This window comes from Vigna radiata, chromosome 1 (genome assembly GCF_000741045.1).
Source record: "Vigna radiata var. radiata cultivar VC1973A chromosome 1, Vradiata_ver6, whole genome shotgun sequence".
NCBI lineage: Eukaryota > Viridiplantae > Streptophyta > Magnoliopsida > Fabales > Fabaceae > Vigna > Vigna radiata.
In genome coordinates, this window is record NC_028351.1 from 286,038 (window position 1) to 302,633 (window position 16,596).

Genomic DNA, 16,596 nt, shown 5'->3' on the forward strand with positions numbered 1-16,596 from the left:
ATATATATATATATATATATATATATATATATATATATAACATTATATATATCCCAGCATCATCTTTTACTTTATTTTTCCAAAATCCCGTAGCATCACCTTTCATTTTATTCTTTCCAAAATCCCGCAACATTACTCTTCTAATACTCCCAACAAGGTATTTCTTCTTGATTCTTCCCTTGTCATAGTCTATTTTTCTTTTTTCTAATCTTTCATTCAGATTACAGTAAATTGAAATTTGCTTGGCTGAGAACTCTACTGAAAACGAACAACCTCCCACTCTTACTCTTTCCACGTGCCTTCGTTGCTCTTTCCCCTCTTAATGTTGTTGTTAATTACCTACTTAATTTCTGCCTTTCTGGTAAATCAATGTGTAACACCCCAAGTTTTCGAGACGTCACGGCGTAATTTTTTTTTTTTTTTTTAAAACATAACCTTTCCATAAAATATTCATTAAAGATAATCAAACTTTACTCTATTAAAATGCGGAAGCAAACAGATGTATAAACATCGTCTGAAAAGTTCTGAATATCACTTTTACATCAAATATAACAAATCTGAAAACTCTGTAAGTAATAAACAATTAACCCCGAAATCAAAGATCCCAACTCTCGTCAACTGCTTCAATTCGATGTTATCTGTAACACAATCTACTCCCGTACAAGTACGATCATCGCAGGTGGAAACCACAACCACAAACATGCAAGGGTGAACTAACAGAAACAAGTCATCAAAACAATTCATTAACAACTACACTATCAGAAATCAAAGTCACCAACATATAATCCTATAATTATTTATCACAGTAACCAAATCACACTGAGACTCACTCGGTCACTCACTAACTCATATTTAATTTGTTGAAACCATTCGCCACATATTTTGAATCACCACCGGTTACTCACCTACAACTTTAAGGTTAAATGTCACCCCCACCACTCTCTTAAATAGCTTCACCGGGCCAGTACACTTTACCACACCATTAATGACATTTCCCACCACTCTCTGAAAGGCTTCACCGGTAAGTACACCACTTCCCACCACTCTCTTAGAGCTTCCCCAGGCAAGTATATTCCTTCCACCACCCTCTTGGGCTTCACCGGACAAGTATACACCCCCATCACTCTATTCTCAGAGAGCTTCACCGGGCAAGTACCAGTGCTACTTCCACCACTCTTTCAGGAGCTTCACCGAGAACATCACAACATAAAATACAACACCACAAGGAAATCACATTATACTTACAATCTTCCAATAAAACCACATATGCCCAACTTACTCAAGACAATTATTAAGCAACAACAAAATAATAAGTCAATCGAACACGCATAAAATATTCCAAGTAAAACCAACAGATCCCGTTTTTAATAACCATACACAAGCTCATTAAAATAAAGTATTATGTACCGTAAACCAAAAATAATACATGGACTAATTAATACATATTATTAATAAACACATATATAGTAATACCTCTCCCTTTTTTTTTATAACATTGTATAATAATCATGGAGTGCACCGAAAAACAATAACCATTGCCTAATAATGATTTCACGCAACATAAGATATACTAATTTGAAGATATAAAACTGCACCTCAGTATATTAATTAATTAAATTTATTATTTAAAACATATCTGCATCCATTTAAATGCTCAAGGTTACACTGCAAAAGTTAGTTTAATATATACTGCACCATGATTCTATAATTGACATTTATATTTCATTGCAACCATTCTTATTCAATCTTATACTCATTCTTACTCAAGAAAAAATGTATTAGGGTTCCCAACAATATATAAAAATACACGTTCAACCAAAAATAGCAAATATCGAACCGAATATCACCTAAAACATCAACAATATCGTTTCACAAGGCACCATATCAACTTACCCACATAATTATTATATCATCATTTACGGAATAAAAAAAACAATGACTTAGTACACCTTACATCACCACAAAACAGTATACAAAACATAATTAAAGATAGTTTCCCTTACTCATGCAATCACGTTGGATATACCTCAAAATAAAATGTAGTCAACTCCTCTTACACTTATATTCATTCCCATAATTTTTACAGAACCATAACCAAACACAACAATAAAACAAACAATGTCAGCTTCCCTTACCTTTTTTTTTTTAACGAGTTCCAGGCCTCCTAGGGTATCCTATTCTTGTCCACGAAACTCTTCTCTTCACTCTTACATTCAGAGCAGTGCAATAGCAAGGATCCTATTCTCTGTATTTGTCTTTCCCCCAGTGGAAAAATCCCTCTTTTTCTAAAACTCCTTTATATAACCCTAAATGATATAAGCTAATATGTTAAAAAAACCACCAGCCTTGACCTCTTCAACAACCCGAAAATCTCTCCCTTTGCTCACCGTTTCGTGGAATAAGATAGAAAATGTTTTACACTCTCCCACGTAAAAGAGCCACTTCTAATTGGTTTCTAAACACAGTCTGGGACCAAAAAAGAGATTTAATATCTTCTATATTATGAAACGATTAAAATAATTATATCCAAAAAAATCATCTGCAAATAATAAATAAAAGTCCTTTCTCTCTCCTTGTAACTAATATAATAATATAAAACAATAATGCACATAATAATCAAATTAAACCCATGCATTTTTTCACAGTCAAAGGGTCAAAAGAAAATAAATAAATAATATATAATCTAGTACATGCACAAGTCAAACAGTTTCTTGTATCTCTCCATTCAAGCTAGAAATTAGCAGGGAAGTTATTTTCAAAGGGAATTCATTCCCTGATATATATTAAATGCATGCAACGATCATAAAAACTAAAAGGAACTTTCTATTTCATTCTCCATAAACAATAATCATATAATCTTGCAGTGGTCAATCAAAAGATACAAGAAACAAAAGCAATTCTCCCACACAAGAAGTATTACATTCCAAAAATTCCATTCGAAAAATTAAAATAAAATAATTACTAATTAACTTTTATAAAACTCCTAAATATTTTAATAACACCACTTCATACCATAATTAAATATTTAATATTAGAAATTATAAAAATAAAAATATTTTTATTTTATCCGGGTCTTCGTTGCTCTTTCCCCTCTTAATGTTGTTGTTAATTACCTACTTAATTTCCGCCTTTCTGGTAAATCAATGCATCTTATCGCTCTCTTTTATTCATCGCTTTTCAATTTTAATTAACTGTCAACATTTTATTACCTTAATTTTAGGTTAATTTGACAAGTTTTGTGTGTCTGGCAAGTGTTGTTGATTTGATTTTAAGTGATGATACCGAAAGAAATATCTTAGACTTGAAAGTTGACACACCCTTATGATTAATTGTTATGTTCCAGGCAGTTACATTTGCAGTGAAATCCTTTTAGGTGTTTCGATCATATCTGCACCAGTTAGCTCACGCAATGGATGGTAAGCTGCATAGCTGATTGGTATTATGTACTTTTGCTTTTCTGTTTATTTTGTTAGAAACTGTCTTCACTTCTGTTTTTTTCTTTCATTTAGCAAAAGACTATTTTTATTTCCTACATGTAGTTGGGGATGCATTGGTGGATGATCATGAATTACAGGACCTTGTAGAGGAGGAAGAAAATGGGCAATATTTGTGGAGATTAGCTAGAAAATTTTGGCTTCCTATTTTTTTCTTTATCACGAAGAACGCGGATATTACCGGCGGTAATTTACCGAGGGCCTTCATTAATGAGTTTGGTGAATTAGAATACTGACGGCTATAGAGCCTTCGGTAATGTGTTCGATATATTCTTATCAAATCAGATTCACTCTTTGCAAAGTTAACACTACGTACTGCATCCCTTTCTCAAGGTTTACCAGAAAACCCTAAACCCTTTGCAGTGAAAACATATTCACTCTTTGCAACTTGGAAGACGTGGTTTTTCATCAATCTTGGAAAGCAAACTATTGGAGGAGTGCTTCGCAGTAAGCTTTGCGAGGAAGAGGTGAGTATTTGTGTTCGCATATTTTCTGTCCATTCCTTGCACGTATCACATTCTTAATTTTTGTTTTCCCCCAATCTGACCCATGTCTGGAATTCTTTGTGGTTTAATGACGACGTTGTGGGTAGGAGGCTCCATTACAGTTCAATTGTGGTGGGTCTAGGGTTTGGTGGTCGGTGAAGGGTTCGTGGTTCGTCAACTTTGGCGTGAGGATGCGACGGTGCTGAGGAACGACTCATTGGTTCGTTCAACAAGGTGGAAATTTGGTACAGCTCTAGAGTTCGACGAATAAGCCATCTGTTTGTCTGGAGATCGAACGAGGTTAATTTTATTAAGGATGAAAACAGTTTTTTTGCATTGCTTTTTGAATCCTGCTGATATTTGATGTAGCAGTAATTACTGAAGGCCATGTAGCCCTCGGTAAAGGCCGATTGTAATTTCCGAAGCGTAGCAGCCCTAGGTAAAGGCCGACTGTAATTTCCGAAGCGTAGCAGCCATCGGTAAAGGCCGTCTGTAATTACCGAAGGTTAGGAGCCCTCGATAAGTGTCGTCGTTAATTTTCGACGGTCTTAGACCGTCGCGAGAGTTTCTAACGAATTGTTTACCGGGCGCACTTAAGCCATCGGTGACCCGTCGGAAATCAGTATTTACCGGCGGCTTTTTTTCATTCCCGACAGACGTTAGTAATAAATTTAAAATTTGCAGTAGGTGTTGACAAACTTGAATGACTCAATTACAATATTTTGCATTAGACTTACTTTGTTCCTCCTCAACACAAAACCCAATCCTTTCTCCGTCTATGTATTTGTTCAACAGGTCAAATACTGACTCCATTAGTGATTTGGTGTAACTAAAAAATGTACTTGAATTATCTTGTAGTTTTTTTCCTTCAACTTCCAACCACCTTTAGATTTTCTACTTGGTTTCTTGAACATAATTCATTAGGTAACTTAAGTTTTCATTATGTGACAATCATTTTTGTAAGAATTATTGTGGCCTTAAGTGTTATCCCTAGGTCTATTCTATTTTGAATAACGATATATTTTTTTAAACTAATAGTGTTTATATGATTATATTTTGCTTGACCAATGTTTTAATTGTAATTTCGTATATTGCAGTTATGTCAAAAGTGTATGTGCCAAGAAGGTCAATTTTTTAAATTAAAAGTGCATGTCCATCTCATATTTATCATTTTATGATAAACTCATGGAATAGTGGAATTTCTTTTGCTGTTACTGTTTCTGTTATGTGACACTCAATCATGAATTATCTTATTTAAAAACCATAAACATATATATTTTATTAAATGCACAAATGTACACACGTATTTATACATACGTATACACACATATGTACGTACATAAACATATGTATATATATTTACATATGTTATACACATATGTACGTATATATATATATATATATATATATATATATATATATATATATTATATACATATATATATATATATATATATATATATATATATATATATATATATATATATATTATACACATATGTCTATATATATAGATATATTTATACATATAACATGTCTAGTATATATTACTGAATTTACTATTCTTTTTGGCTTTTTACAGGATTACCTTTTGGACATTGAAGCTCTTTTGATATTAAAGTTCAAACAACATACTGACACATGTACGAAACATTATATATACCGCAGCATCACCTTTTATATTTCCAAATATAATTCTACTTCTTTGACAACAAATAACTCACATTACAAACTAGAAAAAAAAATCATTCATCTACAGTGAAACTTTGTAGGTGATAACAAAACTTCGTAAGTACACAGAAATTACTCACTAATTATCAACAACACAAAATTTGTAAGTAATTAGTGCGTAGATAAATCAAATACAGATTATTGATTCGTGAGAAATAGATTTTAGTAAGAATTTGTAAGTAATTAGTAAGAATTTACGGCTCTAACCAACTTGGACAATCTTATAAATTTTCTTTAGTTTCAGAAACCAAATGTCTCACTCTTAAGACTCTTAAGTCCTTAAGATTAGGACACCCAAAAGGAAACTGTGAAAGATCAATTTCTATTGGAGAATTAATATTTTGTAGATGCAAGATCTTAAGTAAGGGTAAATCAACAAAGTAAATATCTTCCACTGTTATATGATACGTATGTATGTAGATACATATGTACGCATATATGTGTATATGTACGTATGTATATTGATATGTACCATAGCAAAGGATTTATTTGTGGGTAAAGTAAAGAGATGAACTTTGACACGAGAGAGTCAAACAGATCCTAAGATATTACTCTTGGTTTGTATTTGATCTGCAGTCACTATATGCCAGCAAAGTTGAAGAGCATGACTATAAGCTTCTTTGCTTAGCTACTGTTGAAGTAAGAGATCAGAAGTTCACTTTACTTGGAATTCTTGGAAGCTGATGGATTTTGCATTTGTCAATTTTCAATTTTAATTAAATATTTTATTAGATGCACATGTGTACGCACATATGTGTATGTACGTACATATACATATATATGTTCATAAACATATGTATGTATATGTACATATGTACATATGTTTATATATATATATATATATATATATATATATATATATATATATATATATTTGTATATATATATATATATATATATATATATATATATATATATATATATAATTTTTAGAATGACTGACGGTAGATTAGACGGAAAATAGTTCAATTAGAAGCTGTCCAAATACATTATGCAATGTGTATATTTTAGATTTGAAATTGCCTATTGAGTATTGTGAAATCATTTCTGAAAGCAATCTTTTAAACACAAAATAAGCATAGAATCAAACAGATCCTAAGATCTTATTCTTGGTTTGCATTTCATATTTGATCCACAGTCACTATATGCCAGCAAAGTTGAAGTGCAGGACTATAAGCTTCTTTGCTTGGCTGCTATTGAAGTAAGAGATCAAAAGTTCACTTTAGTTGGAATTCTTGGTAGCTGGTGGACTTTGCCACATCTACAATTTTGGAAAGCATTTTTTTTTGTCAGAAACAGAATTAAAAGTATCTTGGTGAGAACAACTTAACCATGCTGCAAATGGTCGTAGCATCCTATATCTCGCCCTATTTCCAAGTCTTCTCGTGATGATTTTAAGTTAATCATTTGAGTTTTACCCTTCTGGAGCTTCAACAAAACCATTGAAGAAGAAAATGGGAGACAGGAAGAATAGATGAATGATAAAATTGTATGTTACTTGAGTTAATATCCTGTCAAAAACGAATTGACTATGCTAAAAGGTCATCCCTTCTTGTTGCTTAATGAGTTTCACATGTAAATTTTCTTTCCTGTTCTTGGTTGTTTTTTTGGTGTACAATGACTAGAATGAAGATAGAATTTTTAAGTTTGTACTCAAATCTTGTACAGTTAGTGAGTTTCAAAAGTCATATCTTTGTAAGATATGGACATGTCAAGTTTTGTCAGATTCAGCCCCATGCTTCCTCTGTCACCCTTTAATATTTGAAGTTTTAGTTTGTTTGAAATTTTGCATTTTACAAAAGGAAGAAAGTGTTGTTTTTCTAAAATTTTAGTATTTCCTTTCAATGTATATTGGGTAGAATAAAAAAAAGTTATAAAGGAATGATATATTGATGTATGTGGTGGAGCCTATGGATCTTGTGGTGGATCCTATAGTGGAGCTTACATTGCTTGGTGACAACTTGAGCCAATGACGATTCATGATAATATTTATGTTGCGAATGAATCTTCTTTTATTAAGAATCTAGATGTTTCTACAAACGGAGTATTATTCTTTAGTTAGTATGCCTTCTCATTCGTATCAACCGTATGCAAAGTTTACAACATCTTGGTTCATCTCATAGTAGGTTTGTTATAGTTCCTAATTCTTTAACATATAAGAAAGCACAATTTGTGGAAGAATTAAAATTAGTTTTTACATTGGCTAATATGCTTGATGAATGATTCTACTATTTCATGTATGTAACAAACTCTCTGTTTCATTTCATGGTATTGCAGCGTGCTGGTTAGCTTTAACAAATTAATATGATTGTATTGTATGTGTGAACGAGACGTCGAAGAAGTTAGAATAAATTAGGTTTTTGATTCTGTCATTTTATCTTGTACTTTAGAAACAGCTATTTTTTTCTCTTTTGTCAACAATGAATGTTTTTTGACGGGGCCATATAAGTATGTATATCTTTTATAAATTGGTTAGATAAACACAAAGAAAATAAGAAAAAAGAAATGTAAAAAAGATGAAAATAATAGAACACATCAAGGTATTTCTTTCGTAGAATACCTTCAATTATTTTAATTTTCACCACTATAGAAAGAAAACTAAAAAGTAGATGTTGATAAACTACTCCTTCTAGTTTTTCCACGCATAACATTGATGGGGATAAACCTTACAAGGTCCACTCTGAAATATGTTCCATGCACATTGCTGACAATCATCCCTACTTTGTTTATAAACGTTAAAAGAATAATTTCCTCCTGGCCATGTAAAGCGACAATAATACAAAGTAAGATTCAAAAACAAATTAGGTACAAAACCAAAAGCGTATGTTTCCCCATACTTCAATACGTGAGTTCCAAGATCATGGTTTTTGTCTCTGCAATGAAGGTTCAAATTCTTCGAAGACAAGAAATTGGATATTGCAACATGTACTTTGAAACTAAATCCATTTTCCACTTCGGAAGGCACAACTTCATCTTCACTCCCTTTCAATTGCAAAGAAAAAAGTGTTGTTAAAAGTAAAGAAAGCAATAACACAATTTTAGAGTTTGAGACCATCCTTTCTCAATAATTTCTTACAATAACTTTAAGTGTATGAGTTGGTGGATATATAAGGTCCTCTAACTATAGTTTTGTTGATATTATGATTTGACTTTTTATTTTATTTTTTTTCTAAGTATTAATAAATATACTATTCTTAAAATATTATTACAAATTTTCTAATTACACGAATTTTATTATAAAGTTAAAAAAATGATAAAATAAGTTGACATTGGTAGGTAAACTGACATTTTTAATTTATCAACAAAACATACCAATAACAAATGGGACAAGGAGTTGATGTTTGATACAAATAAATCAAAGATAAGTTTCCAGATTTTTTTTGCATGTGTCTTCTTGATAGATATTAATTTGTTATAATGAAAAGACTAAAATTTGTATTTATGGTTGATATCGAATGTAACATCCTATTGTAGAATGTTACAATAATGTACATTTTTCTTTGAGAAAAAATTGTTGACACAAAAATACAACATATAGTGCTCATGATAGATTCAGATTTAATAAGCTTTTGCTTAGTTTTCTTTTTTATAATAGATATTTAATGTCTTTGTGTACAATGAAAATTTACCATTAGTATGATATTCTCATTTTTTTTAATAAATCTTCAATGTAATGACATTGATGTCAAACATAAGTCTATTTAAAAGAAAAAAAAAATAAGTATACACTTATCTGGATGGAAAAATCATACTCACAGGATAGAAATAACATTTGAATTGAAGTAAAACCAGATCCATGATATGTCATTAGTCAAGTTAGTGTAAACTCCTCTTCATAATCGAGTATTTATGATTTTTAGAAATAATGTTATTATAATCTACTTTATATATATATATATATATATATATATATATATATATATATATATATATATATATATATATATATATATATATATATATATATATATATATTAAGATTATAAAATAGTAAAACAATATTTTTTTATATAACGAAGATATGATATTGTTAACAACTAAATAAAATATTAATTAAGGTGTTAGCCTTATAAAACTTTTATATTAAAAATAGTTTTACAAATAATACGATATAAAGTGAAAAATAAAAAATAAAATAAATTAATGTGAGAGGAATTAAATCAAATCCTTGTCTAAAAATAATTTTTGTCTAAACATTAGTATTTTATTTTTTTGTCTTGAGAAAACAATAACCAAGTTTCATTAATGAGCATTAATGAGGTGATTCTATACCATTAATGATATTTATTGATCAATATTTAAGATGCGGAAACTGGTTAGTTCTAATTGTATTTGTATTTATGAGTTTTAATTTGTATTTACACTAATTATTATTCATAATTGTAATACTTAATTACTAATTACTATTAATAATGGTAATACTTAATTAGGGGTAAAACAAATTTAAGGAGAGGACATTTTACTTAAATTTTATTTTTAAAGGTTTTTTTATGCAAAATTATTTATTAAATTATCATAATTAATTTCATCTTACTTTTACATTATTCTTCGATTCCAACTCGTATTCATGTTCATTTAATTAGAGATTTCATATTCATTATTTATTATTAAAAGGTTAAACTCTAATCTAGTTTATAGTTCTGGAATTCAATCTAAACTAAAATTTTAGTTTATCATCAAAATATATATAAAAAAACTCTCAAAACTCATAAATGAAAAAAAGTACCAAACAACAAAACTAGATTAAAGAACACATTTCTAATCTCTGAATTCTTCCTCGATTGAATTGATTTTAAATAAATATTTTTTTTTTCACTTTCTCACCTACAATTATTTAAAAAACTATTTAAATATTAAATAATTATTAAAAGTAGAAAAGAAATATTAATATAGATTATCTTTTATAGTCTCACTATTATAAAAAGCTCTATCCCTGAAAGTTAAAAATAATTTTCCAGTGTCTACTTCATTAAATTAATCGTTGTTAAAAAGTGTTTTTAGATGAGGATGGTTACATGGTTACATACAACCATCATGGTCAAAAATATAATGACGGATAAATTTAACCATCATTGAAAATTCTAAATAACGAATGTTCTCAAATTTAACTAAAATTTAAAAAAATAAACAATGAAAGTGGTTTATAACGGCGATTAGGACCAAAATCTTCGTTATATACCGAGTCAAAAATTAAAATCGTAATAATAAATTGCTTTATAATGAAGTTTTCGTAAGAATCATAATTAAAAGTGAGGGATATTTTTTTCTTAAGTAATGTTTACAATTTCGGTTACCCAAAATCTATTACAAATTGTCACACAACACAAACAGTTGAAAAATAGGGTTCGACAAATAATACATTAGTATTCTAACAAATAATTCTCTGTCTAATTCTAACACCCTTTATTCTTATATATGATAGTAAAGTATTTTATCTACGTTGGTTAAATATATTCTAATAATCTTTGATGGAATTATTGGATAACGTCAAAATTTTGTAAAAGTCAATTTAAGTTAAAAAAAACATATTAATTGAATTTGAAAATAAAGTTAATATACAGTGAGTTATAACATCTTATACAATTCTAATTACTCTGATAACTACATTCTAGGTTGTGAATAGCATCAGATTAAGAATTAAAATGTGAGGAAAAGAGAGAGGAGAAAAGAAGCCTCACCATCGTGACTCCAAGTCTTGATGAAAGTAAAGAATTTGTTCGCGTTAGAGAAATCAGAGTCACCAAACTCGTGTTGAAGACTGAACTTAATCTTGGAATAAGAGGTAGACATGGAAAACCTCTTCCGAGAGGTAGAGGTGGTGGAAGTGGAAGAGGATGAGGTTCATTGACCATGGAAGGTCCAACCGTGGCGGAGTCTGGTGAAGAGGCGGTGTTTCACGGGTTGGGAGAAACGAGAAGAAAGGCGATTTGTAATTAGTGCTGTCAAAATAGGTTATAACTGACAAGTCAATTCGGTCTACCATGGGTTTGAGTTGGATTGAATTTGAAAAAAATGTAATTTTTTTATACGAGCTAGTTTTCAACTCAGCTCACTTAGAACTCAGCTCATCCGGGTTGAACCCGTGGTGAGTAGGATTGACTCACCAACCCACCTAATTTAATTAAATTATTTATTATTTTGTTTTCAATATTATTAGTTAGCATTTTTTTATTATATTATAGATGGTGATAAGGAAGAAGATGTTTAAAGAGAGAAAAATATTATAGATTTATCTATTCAAGACTCTAATATTATAAATGGACAAGTGATACAAAAATTATCAATATTAGAAACTTATTTATTCATGTTTTTGGATTACGTTTGTGTTGTATGATATATTTTTTTTGAATTGTTTTTAGAGTTTAACATCATTTCAGTATGAAATTTATTTAAATTTGAATTAAAAAAATTGTAATTTTTTTTTATTTTAAGAAAATTTTATAATTAAATGAGTGAGTCCAACCTGCAGTGGGTCGGGCCGGGTTGAAATTTTTTCAGCTCGCTAATAAATGAATCGGATTGGATTGAATCACTAAATTATCAACCCGTAGTGGATCGAACCGAATTACCCGTTTTGACAACTCTATTTACAACATTAGTTCTTGCTAACCATATTATAGCAGTCATTGGCATTGTTTACAGTGACTTTGGCTAATCAAGAGAGGTACGACGATGACAATGAACCTAGCACAATGATGTTAGAAACAATTAAGGTTTCTTTGCTACAACACAAAGAAGGAAGGAAACATTTCTTTCCTACAACATAAATAACTTAGGTTTTTATTTTAAATATTTAATTATTTTTAAATTTGTATTGAAAATCAGTAGATCAAATTTATTTTTAGTTATATACAAATAGTATAACATTACATATGCAAAATTGGTAGGTAAAAATTTGTATGTAAAATTTGGAAAATTGATAATGTAGGTATTACATATGAAAAATTGATAAGTAAAAATTCGTGTGTAACTTATTTTAAAATATCGGTATATAAAATTCGTATGTAATACCTACATTACGCACGAAATAAAATTCATATATAATGGGTCCTATAATGGAGCCTAATGACAATTTGAGCCAATTGCGGTTCATAATAATATTTATGTTGTGGATTAATACTCTCTTGTTAAGAATCTTAATGTTTCTACAAGTAGAGTCTCTTTTATTGTTAATATGTCTTTTTTGGAAAATGTCACTCCTATCAACAATAAGCAAGGTTTACAACATTTTGGTTTATCTCATAGTAATTTTGTGACAGTAGCAAATTCTTTGACATCTAAGGAAGCAAAATTTGTGAAAAAATTGAAATTAGTTTCTAAATTGGTTAATATATTTGATGAGATGAATGATTCTACTATTTCATATATGTAATAAACTCTGTTTCATTGCATGGTGTTACATGCTTTAAAAAATTAATGATAATATAATTTTATCTTGTCCTTTAGAAACAACTAATTTTTTTTCTTTTGTCAAATGAATGTTTTTGACGGGGCCATTTAAGTATGTATATGTTTTATGAATTGGTTAGATAAACATAAAGAAAATAACAAAAAGAAAAGTAGAAAACAAATGAAAATAATAGAACAAACAGATCAAGATATTTCTTTCGTAGAATACACTCAATTATTTTATTATATGACTATTTAATTTTCATCACCTTATAAAGAAAATTAAAAAGTACAAGTTCATAAGCTACTCCTTCTAGTCTCTCCACGCAAAACATTGGTTGGGAAAAACCTTACAAGGTCCACTCTCTAATATGTTCCATACGCATTGATGACAATCATCCTTATTTTGATTATAAACATCAAAAGAATGACTTGCTCCTACCCATGTAAATCTACAATAATACAAAGTAAGCTTCGCAAAGAAATTAGGTCTAAAATCAAAATCGTACCTTTCCCCATACTTTAATATGTGAGTTCCAAGATCATGGTGCTTATCTCTGCAATGAACTGTCAAATCTTTCGAAACCAAGAAATTTGATATTGCAACGTGTACTTTTCGTGGAAGAAGCCCTTCTTCCACTTCGGAAGGCACAACTTCATCTTCACTACCTTTCAATTGCAAAGAAAAAACTGTTGTTAAAAGTAAAGAAAGCAAAATTTTGGAGATTGAGACCATCCTTTCTCAATAACTTCTTACTATAACCTTTAAGTGTATGAGTTGGTGGATATATAAAGTCCTCCAAGTATACTTTTGTTGATATTATGATTTGACTTTTTATTTTATTTTTTCTAAGTATTACATAAATATACTATTCTTAAAATATTATTACAAATTTTCTAATTACACGAATTTTATAAAGTTAAAAAAAATGATAAAATAGGTTGACATTGGTAGGTAAGTTGACAATTTTTAATTTATCAACAAAACACACCAATGACAAATGGTGTTTGAGACAAATGAATCAAGAATAAGTTTTGAGCTTCATGTACATGTGTTGATGTTTATATGTTATAATCAAATTTTGATAAAAAATAATTAAAATTTGCATTTATTATTCATATGGAGTATGACAAATTGTCTTTATTTTGTTCAAATTATAAAATCATATACCAGATAAAAATAACATTTGAATTGAAGTAAAACCAAATCATGGTATGTTATCACTCAAGTTGGTGTAAATTCCTTTTCATCATCGAGTATTTATGATTTTTAATATATATATATATATATATATATATATATATATATATATATATATATATAAAAGATTATAAGATAGTAAAAAAATATTTTTGTTATATTACAAAGATATGATATTGTTAACAACTAAATAAAATATTAATTAAGATGTTAACCTTATAATACTTTTATATTAAATTAAAAATTTTAAACAAGTTTTATAAATAATACGATATAAAGTGAAATATAAAAAATAAAATAAATTAATGTGAGAGACTTTAAATCAAATCCTAGTCTAAAAATGATTTTCGTCTAAACATTAGTAAATTTTTTTATGTCGTGAGAAAATAGTAACCAAGTCTCAATTAATAAAGTTTCATTAATGAGCATTAATGAGGTCATTCTATACCTTTAATGTTAGTTATTACGATATTTATTGATGAAGATTTAAGATGTCAGCTCTAATTGTATTTGTATTTATGAGTTTTAATTTAGATTTGCACTAATTACTATATATTATTAGTGGTAATACTTAATTATTAATTACGATTAATAATGGTAATACTTAATGAGGGCTACACAAGATTTGAAAGACTTAAAATAAATTTATGGAACATTTTATTTAATTTTTTTTATGTAAAATTATCTATTAAATTACCTTAATTAATTTCATTTTATTTTTACATTATTTTTTAATTTCAACTCATGTTCATTATTTATTTTATTAAAGATTTTATTTCTATTAAATTTTAACCTGATTAATAGTTTTAAAATTCAATCCAAACTAAAATTTTAGTTTATCATCAAAATATATGGAAAAAAAAACTCTCAAAACTCATAAATTAAAAAGTAACAAACAACAAAACAATGCAAAAGAAATACATTTTTAATTCCTAAACATGATAGAAAAGGATAAAATGACATTTGTTACTCTATGATTATATCACTTTGTCAAATGAGTAATTTATGTTCAATACTCTAAAAATCTCATTTCCATTATTTTATAGAAAAAAAAGGCAAAGGTAAAAAATGAATGGAAATAATAGAATCACATCAAGATAATTGTCTCTTAATTATTTTATTACAATACTATTTAATTTTGATAATTTTGGAAAGATGGTTTCTATTTCCAGGGATAACAATCAGTATACTTGGGATAATAACTACATGGTCCAGTCTCGAATATTTTCCATAGACAGTGATGACATGTATCTCTACCTTCATTATAAATGTCGAAATGATGAATTGCTCCTTTCCATGTAAAGCGACAAAAGAACAAAGTAATATCCCAAAAGAAATTAGGTTTAAGAGTAAACCCGTATGTTTCCTCATGTTTCAACACGTATGTTCCAAGATCATGGTGTTTGTCTTTACAATGAACAGTCAAATTGTTCAAAGCTAAGGAATTCGTCATTGCAATATATATTCTTTTAGGAGGAAAAAAACCATCTTCTACCAAAGATGCAACTCCACCCTCGTTCTCTTTCAATTGCAGACACAAAACTGTTGTTAATACCAAATAAATTAACGAAATTTTGGAGGTTGATACCATTGTTTCTCAATAGCAATAACTTTCAAGTATATGAGTGGCTGGATATATATATATATATATATATATATATATATATATATATATATATATATATATATATATATATATATATATATATATATATATATANTATATATATATATATATATATATATATATATATATATATATATATAAAACAAAAAACAAATCACTGTTATCACTTTATATTACTTTTTGATGAACCAATCAAGCTATTCATAAAACTTGTGTTGACAAATTTATTGATAAATGAATGCTTTTAAGATGTAAAAACTGATGTTTAATTTTTCATTTTTCTTTGTATTTGGATAGAGAATTTTACAAGACATTCAAATACATTGAATTTAAACTTATCTTATTTTAATTTTTTTTTTGTCATTTCTCAAACGCATAATTTTTTTTTGTCATTCAAATGTAGTGAATTTTAGTGTTTTTGTTTAGATAAAGTATTTCGATTATTTAAAAACTATTTAAATATTAAATATTATTAAAACTAAAAAAAAAAATATTAATATTGATTATTTTTTGTAGCCTCACTATTGTAAAAAGCTCTATCATGAAAGTTAAAAATAGTTTTCACTGCCTCGTTAAATTAATAGTCGTTAAAAGTATTTTATAAACGACGATAGTTAATTGAAAATTCTAAATAACGACAGTGTTCAGACTATCATCAAAATTTAACCA

At 28.4% G+C, this 16,596-nt stretch overlaps 1 pseudogene; it reads left to right on the forward strand.

Annotated features, from left to right (window-relative positions):
• Window positions 1-7,040, forward strand: part of LOC106780525 — a 12,222-nt pseudogene extending 5,182 nt beyond the window's left edge.
• The last annotated feature ends 9,556 nt before the right edge of the window (window positions 7,041-16,596 follow it).